Source organism: Solanum dulcamara, chromosome 7 (genome assembly GCF_947179165.1).
Source record: "Solanum dulcamara chromosome 7, daSolDulc1.2, whole genome shotgun sequence".
NCBI lineage: Eukaryota > Viridiplantae > Streptophyta > Magnoliopsida > Solanales > Solanaceae > Solanum > Solanum dulcamara.
The window spans coordinates 52,143,984-52,153,068 of NC_077243.1; positions in this window are offsets into that span (position 1 = coordinate 52,143,984).

Here is a 9,085-nt window from a genome sequence, read left to right on the forward strand (position 1 = left end):
AACCAAGTATTCTCTGACTTTGGTGTCCGACTCTCGAGCTCGAAGAGTAAGTTTATATCGGGGGTTTCAGATTTGGTTGCTAAATAATGTAAGATGGCCATATTATTAAAGAAATGGATATATATAGGCTCATAACTCATGCTGAGAAAATTGAAGAGAAAAAGCTCAAGAAGGGTGAAAGAATGACTAAGAAGGCCTGGATTAAGGATGGATCATCTTTTGATAGTGATACGATGCCTAAGTATCACAAGTATAGGGTGACTAACCCTAGGTACCAAGATGATAATGTTAGGGGTCAAACTTATCCAGCATGCCAAGAGTGTAAGGTAGCATCCGAGAGATTGCTTAGCCGGTTTGGGTGCATGTTTTAGTTGTGGTGCGAAGGATCATAAGTTGAGACTTTGTCCTTGGATTTCTAGGAATGATGAGGATAGTCTTCAAAGAGCTCCGCCCTACCCTTCTTCGAGGTGTCCTTTTCCCACCTGTCAGAATTGTGGTAAGAATCCACTAAGAGAGTGCATGGCCGGTAACGAGGGTTGCTACAAGTGTGGTGACATCGGGTATAAGATGAGGGATTGTCTGGTGGCTACTAGAAGAGGAAGGGAGATGGCTCAGGCTGCCTCGTCCATAAGTTAAAAAGTGTTTGACTTTGATGTTTATGTTTTACCTAACCTGGGTGCCACATTGTCTTTTGTTGCTCCTTGCCTTGCTATAAGATTTGAGGTATGTCCCAAAATTGTGCTAGAGTTTTCATTTTTTGGTTAATACCTCATTGTGATTCAGTATGTAGGGGTAAGGTGGAGTGACTCTAATGAGAATCATGTTCATGCTCGAAATCATTTGGAATCATCATTGATACTGGTTGTAGATACAAAGCAACACATGGACCTAACTTTAGTGAAAGTGGAGAAATTAGTTGTTGATAAGAACATTGAAGATTTCTCCCAAGGGGGAGGTGGAGTATTTTGTTACCAATATTTCTTAGGAGTTCTGAATGTAAATGTCCTAAGAGGAATGTCATTGATTGGAGATTATAGTTCCCAATAGATGAGTTAGAAAAGATTAGGGGAGAGTCATATTATGATGATTGAAGTATGCTTATTCCATTTAAGGCTATAGACATGAAGGAAGAGCTAGATGGGATCTTGATGGGTGCAATAGATAGGTAAGAATGTATTGGTGTGTCTTTTAGTAGGAATTAGTGCAAATTTGGATGTAGAGTTGCTAAGGTAGACATGATAGTTCAAAAGTGATATTAACTTCAAGGGAGCCATGAAGTGGTTAGAATGGTAGGCTTGAATACGTGGTTGTAGATATGTTAGTGATTGTAGTAGGTTACTGATGACTTCTTGTTAAAGGAGTATGTTATTGATTTTGAATAAAGTTGGGATAAGCATTTACCATTGATTGAGTTTGCCTACAATAATAGTTATCACCCTAGTATCCAAATGGCTCATTTTGAAGCCTTGTATGGGAAAAGGTGTACGTCCCCGATGGGATGGTTTGAAGTTGGCGAGTTGGCATTGATTCATCCCGATTTTGTATTAAATGCTATGGATAAGGTAAAGCTTATAATAGAAAGGTTGAAGATGGCTCAAAGTCGTCAAAAGTCCTATTTGGATATTAGGAAAAGAGACCTCGAATTTGATGTGGATAATTGAGTCTATTTGAAGGTTTCACCCATGAAGGATGTTATGCATCTTTCAAAGAAAGAAAATTTAGTCCTAGCTTTGTAGGACTCTATAGGATATTGAAGCGTGTTGGCAAAGTGGCATATGAGTTAGATTTGCTATTTGATTTGGCTATGGTTCATCTGGTGTATCATGTGTTGATGTTAAGGAAGTTTTTGGGTGTTCCACACTCGATTGTACCATTGGAGAATGTGAACATTGAAGAGAATTTGACTTATGAGGAGGTTCCGGTGAAAATCTTAGACCGGCAAGTGAGAGATTAAGAAACAAGGAGGTTGTGTCCATCAAAGTGTTATCGAGAAATCAACAAGTAGAGAGTGATACATCGGAAGCACAAGCGGACATGATAAAGTGTAATCCACATCTCTTTCCTTCCGCTCAAGCCTAAAGTACTAAGTTGTTCACGTTAAAATCATTTAAACTCCTACATTTCATTCCTCCTATGTCATTCATATGCATGCATGTTCATGAAAAATTGATTTTTAAGTCATAATTTATGTTAAGTTTGAAAATCTAATGTTGTATGCATTATAAGGTGTCATTATATTCATGTTGGGCTGCTAGTCCTCATTCTATGTCCTTTTCTATGCTAAGTTAATCTCATTCGAGGACAAATGTTCCTAAGGGAGAGATATTGTAAGACCCCACAAGTAGAAAGGTTGAAAGAAATATTTTAGGAGAATTTGGACTTACCCCAGGTATATGACGCACTCTACTACTTTAAAGACTATTACTAGTCAAAAAGATGACTCGTAGAAGTTGGGATAAGGTAACAAAATTGGCCAAGTTAGGAAGGTAACTTCATGAGTCAAATGACGACTCGTAGAGCAAATAACGACTCATAGAAAAGAGTTGTCATTGCAAGGTCTGATGAACTACAAGTGCCCACCCTCAGAACCCACTTCATGACTCAAAAGGACAAGTCGTAGAGAAATTGATGACTCATCAAAACAACTCATAACAAAACATAAGAGGCTCAGATGTGCAGATTTTTAGGACTTGCAGGATGAGTGTGTTTTACGAATCGTAGACTTAAGGACGAGTCGTAGACACAACTCATAGAAAAACTTTAGAGACCCAACTTTCAGGTGTTTTTCAAGGCCTACAGGATGAGTCATTCCTACAACTCATCACTGCCTCTACGACTCGTAGAGGGCCTCTCCTAGGCCCTTCCGACTCATATTAATAAGGGGTAGTTTAGTCCTTTCCCCTATGTTTTATCAATATATGTAGACGTTTTGGGGACTAGATTCATAATGTAATTTTTCCTAAATACTCCTAAACCCTTTTCATTCCCTCATTATTTCCCAAACAAGTTTAAGACTTCTCTCCCAAGGTTACTTAAGAGATCTTCATCTTCCTCAAGCTTTGGCTAGCATTTGTTCAAGAAAAAGTCTCCTTTCTCAATTTCAAGTTCCAATTTATCAAGGTATGCGTGGATTCATCCATGGTCCCTTCCACCCATGGAGTCCAAGGTTTTTTGCAACTCATTCTTATGATTTTTAATTCAAACGCCTTAATTTCAATGACTATGCATTGGGTTTTGTTACTTATGATGAGTTTTATGATATTTGAGTAAATTACCTATCTAATTGATGTTAATTTCATGAATTATATATGGTTTGATAAGAATAGTATGATCATGCATGTTTTCAATCCAATCTTAAAGGTTTTCACTCAAATTGGCTATGTATTGAAGTTTTACCCTAATTTCAAGTATGAATTATGACTATGTATTCCAATTATGATCAAATTATGAATTTCATGCAAGCTATGCAAAAGATGACTTAGGACCCTATGTTGGTCACCAAGGAACCTAATATCATGTATTATGCAAGTGGGATATTGTAATGTTGAAAGGATAATACTCACATTGAAAGTATGTTACGAAATGAGCTACTCTATGCATGTTAAACCTATGTACAAGTTTCATGATATATATTAAGTATGATCACTTTGGTATGTATTTCGTGTGATTTGAATTAGAACCGAATGATGACTTGAGGTGGGGGCTTGACCTATGGGATCCTTATATAAAGTCTCTTATCTCATAACTTTGTGCCACCGTAGGATTGCCCTTTTTGGCTTAGCTAATGGATCCACATATAGCATATTTACATAACCCGCCTATTGAGGTAGAGTCTACCTTGGCAAGTAGATTCCTCTTTTTTTGTTGTATGAAAAGACATTGGGATTCCTTGTTATAGATCGCATGGTCGTATTGTCCGTTATGGTTCCTATCCCACATATGTATATTTCGTTATGTTCTTTTATTAATTTCAACTATGTCTCTAAATGCTTTGATCATTATGTTTTTTTCTCATGACTTCACTTATACTCTTTTATCATGTACGTTATTTGATCATTGCATCCTATGATTTATGTTGCATGTCATGCCCACTTACTTAGTACATTCGAACGTACTAATGCATATTGTTGTCTACATTGTCTCATAATGTAGGGGTTGAGGATCACATTCCTACATGTGGCTAGTTGAGCTTCCATCCGACAGAGTTGTGTTGATTCCTCATATATCAAGGACTATTATGAGTTGCTTCTTTGTTTCAAAGAATTTTACTTCATTCATGTTAGAGGGTAAACTAGGGACGTGTCTTAGCCCCCGCCCTTCTTGTTTAGTAGAGACATTTGTTGGACAAAATGATATGGAGTCTATGTAGTCAACCTTAAAATCTCTCTTTATGATTTTTGTTTAGACTCTTTATTATGCTATGTTTCACTTTATTGTACCTTATGTATGCTTATGATATATTAGGAGGCTTGGTTGGAGCCCTTCGGAGTTTTGATCACTGTGTTATGACTAGGCCCTAGACCGGGTCGTGACATTGTTGTACCCTGAATTTACAATAGTTATAAAGCTTAAATCTTAAGAAATTGCATCCCTTTTCAGAATATGTTAGTAGATTTGATGTTATTTGTGTTTGTTTTGCAAGAAAATATGTCATAGTGTTACAAGAGGAAACACATCAAACTGATCGGTGAACTTTGGTTTTTACGAGGCCAACCTACAAGTTGTATAAAGTTCTACGAGCTGTAGGTGGTGGTCGTCGAAGCAATAGTAGAGAATTAAGGCAAGTCTGGATGGATGAGCATGGTCTACGAGCCGTAATAGATTCTACGAATTGTAGGAACAATCATAGAAGAGGATCTAAGTGATTGAAGCACAAGACTTGTCCTACGACTGAGTCTACGAGCCGTAAGATTTGTTACGAGCCATAGAAAGTTGACAATAAATAAGATGTTGAACTGAAATAAAGTTTTGTTACAATTGAGCTTACGACTCATCCAAACTTCTATGATCCATTGGAATGAGTCGTAGGACCTTAACCGACCTAGTTTCCTGTTTCTTCTAAATTTGGTCTATTAGGATTAGTTGTCTATAAATATTTTTGGGATTTTCATTGTATTATGCAAATTTTGGATTGAACAATTAAGCTAAAACTACTTTTGACTTTAATTCTTGAATTCTTGAAGTTTTGTAATCAACGTTTACATTCCGATTTAATTGAAGATTCTTGGATTCTCTTATTTGCAATTGTAAGTGCATGATTTAATTAAATAAATTATTATGAATTGTGATCATGTAGCCGAAGGTCTCTCGAAAACAGTCATCCTACCTTGGTAGTTAGTCTGCATACATTTTACCTTCCCCAAACCCACGTTGTGGGATTTTACTGGGTTGTTGTTATTGTTCTTGTTGTTGTGATCACGTAGTTATGATGTAACATTCCTCAAAAATGTCTATAAGTGCCTTAAGAAGGACTTGGAAATAGGTCGCTCACGTAACACATTATCCTTATTCTTTTTAGAAAATCTGAGTCCGGAATGTCGATCAATGGATCAAAACCTGCGGAAAAATAGTCTAGGTTGATTTTTAGGACTCATGTATTGAAAGATGAATTTTGTCAAACATTTCACTAAATAGTGAGGTGTGCAACAGCTCCGTATCGCCCACCTATTCCCATTCAGTGTAATATTTCTCTGAGTCAAAATCTGGCAAAAAATCTCATTCGCTAAAAATTCACCTATCCGGGAGTAGCTCTGTGTCGTGGACCTAGGCAAGAAATTTTGCTTGAATTCAGTTTTTAAGTAAGGGAACTATCCTTACTCATTTTAGAAAATCTGAGTCCGGAATGTCGATCAAGGGGTCAAAACCTGCGGAAAAATGGTCTCGGTAGATATTTAGGACTCATGTATTGAAAGATGAATTTTGTCAAACATTTCACTAAATAGTGAGGTGTGCAACAGCTCCGTATCGCCCACCTATTCCCATTCAGTGTAATATTTCTCTGAGTCAAAATCTGACAAAAAATCTCATTCGCTAAAAATTCACCTATCCGGGAGTAGCTCTGTGTCGTGGACCTAGGCAAGAAATTTTGCTTGAATTCAGTTTTTAAGTAAGGGCACTTTAGACTTTCCTTAATAATTAGTTAATGAACCTGAAAAGCTTTTAGGGCCTAATTTTACTCTATAAACTACCCTAAACCCTTAATTTCATTCATTCTTCTATAATTCGCCTACTCAAATATTTCTCTCTCTGCAAGAGCTCTCAAGGAATCCATTGAAAACTTCAAAGAAATTCACTCAAGCTCTCCATCAAAACTCTCAAATTCTTCCAAATTCCTTGGTTTTCTCACTCAAGGTATGTGGGTATTGATTCACGGATTCTTTCATCCATGAAGCCCAATCAATTTCTCAAATTTTCTATTAAATTCAAGTATGGAATTTTATGGGTTTTATAATCTCAATTTAAATTGCATCAATTACGATTCTACTCATGGTTATGAATATAGTTTAAGATAAATTGATGGTTATTGCATTCAATTAAAGTGTTTTTCCATGAATTCTCCTACATTGATCTCTAGGGTTCATGATATGAATTATGGATATTTTTAATTATACTTCCAAATGATATTATCTTTATAAATTATATATGGGCTGATAGAAAGTATATGATCATGCATGTTTTCAACTTAATTTCATGATTTTTAATTCAATCGATCATGTATTCATATTTTACCCTAATTTCCAAATATGAATTATAATTCTAGGATAAGTTATGAGTTGATCATGAGTTAAATGATTTCCAATGAAAGTTTTATATGAGTTAAAGTTGAGATTTGTGATTCTAAAGTTAAAGTTATGATGATGATCAGAGTTAAGATCAAAAGATGTTTAAAGATGGTGATAAAGAGAATTTTCACTGAAGTTATGGATTCCTATGAATCACTCAATAGATGAGCTTTTCCTAATATGTTTTAAAAATAGATTGATAGACAATTACTATCTTTCCATAATATGTTATGATCATGTTTATGAGTTTCCGTTGGGATATTGACTAAGCACCAAGAGGGCTTCTAGGTGGGTTTCGGTCTGGTAACGCAATTAGTTACCCATGGAAATTTTAGTAGCAACCTAAAGTCCCAGCTACGTTGCCCACGTAGGTTTCCCTCATGGCCTAGATAGTGGATCCAGATATAGCAGATTTGAGTTGAGTTGAGTTACTTTTGGAGTGTGCCCTAGCAAGGTAGCCTCTCCTGTTTTGATGCAAGAGTCATTGGATTCCATGTAATAGCTCGCATGGTCTTAGTTGTCAGTTAAAGGTCCTATCCCACACAAGTTTAAGTTAAAACCATGAGATGTCAAGTTATGAGTTGAAAGTTGAAGTTCTTATGATATGCATGGACCAAGAGTTTCTTATGATTTAAATTGCTTTTAAACTATACTCATGTTCATCATGATTGGTCATGCATCCTATGGCATATTGATTACGTTCTTTACTTTTTCAAGCATGCCTCACATACTTAGTACATTCAAACTACTAATGCATATTTTTCCTACATTGTCTCATAATGTAGGGATGGACGACACTCATGATTACCCCACTCATGGCTAGATATTTGCTTTAGATTTCAAAGAAGTTTGTGAGTCCTCATTCTATCGATGACAAGACTTTTATTCATGTTACTATTGTTTACACTTTCTTCTATTGTTAGGGTGAGCTAGGAGCTTGTCCTAATCCCCTGTCAAAGACTAGACTAGAGGCATGTTTAGACGATATTATGGTGTAGTTTGGTTGGATGTTTATAGAGTTGATCTCCCTTAGTCCCATTCTCCACTTAATGATTACTTTCGCTCATATTTATGTTGTTCTTTACCTTATGTATGCGATGTATGCTAAGATGGCGTATGGTTGGGGTCTCTCGCATCCCAATTGTCATGTATGAATACGTCCTAGGTCGGTTCATGACATATGAATAGCTAAATCCATACCTAGGGTTGTAGGAACTATGAAGAATTAATGACGTAGACCTAATAAAACATAATTCTTGAATAGTGTGTATGCATGCATTAATTTTTCCTTCACTTAGATTGCTTTTTAACGAGTGCATGTGTTAGAACTCGCCTTATCTTTACTTGCCAGATCAAGGAGGTAATGGATGGGGAAAATGATTAAACAATGAGATTTGAGGCTATCAACCTTGATCTAGTAGATTGATGAATAAAGGGATAGCTAATTTGGGATCACTTGTAAGGTTAGTAAAGTATATACCCATAGACGTATGAAGTTGTGTGGTGATAATAACTTATTTTCTAGATAAAGGACTTAGGTAAAATTAACTTACCAATTCTACACGTAACACACTAGAAAAGGATTGCTAATAAAAAAGTTCTACATAATTAATGATTCATGGGAACACATAACTCTAGTTTCGTCTCTCATTGAATTACACCACATTAAATTGTAATTTTGTTACTTGATGCTTTCAATTAGATTAATTAGTTATTTTCTACAAAAAAAACTCCCCTTTTAAGGAAATAATCTGATTACAAAAACAAATAATAAATAATTAACCTAAGTTTAAACCACATTCATTATGGGATCAATCCTAACCTCTATTAGGTTCTATATTTGATCAACGATCGCTTTATACTTCTTTAGAGAGGTATAATTTGGGTGTATCAGTTGTGTAGGTGACTAGGAGAAGGGGGTTTTGCGGCTTCCCTTTACGGCTTATAAAGGCACCCGTGGTGACTGGCAGCCTCTCCTCCATCAACTTTTCTCTTGATCCTAGGAATTGATCTAAGTTAAATATAGTTCGGGGTGTTACATCCTTGGCATGGACTATTATCCTCTCACTGTACGATCTTGGATTGCCATGCCAAGACCATTACCTTAGCCATGTCTGGTATTCCTCTAGTGGTGTGGTAGAGCTCTTATAGTCGCATATTGGTTGGACTTATCTCTTTTATTTGGCCCCAGAGGTTAGTGGCTAGTGGATGCTTAGCTTACTGGGCTCATTGAGAGATTTTAGTAGGGAGGGCCCTATGGTTTATTCTGTTCCCGTGGTTTTAGAGTTTGCAGATGTATTTCC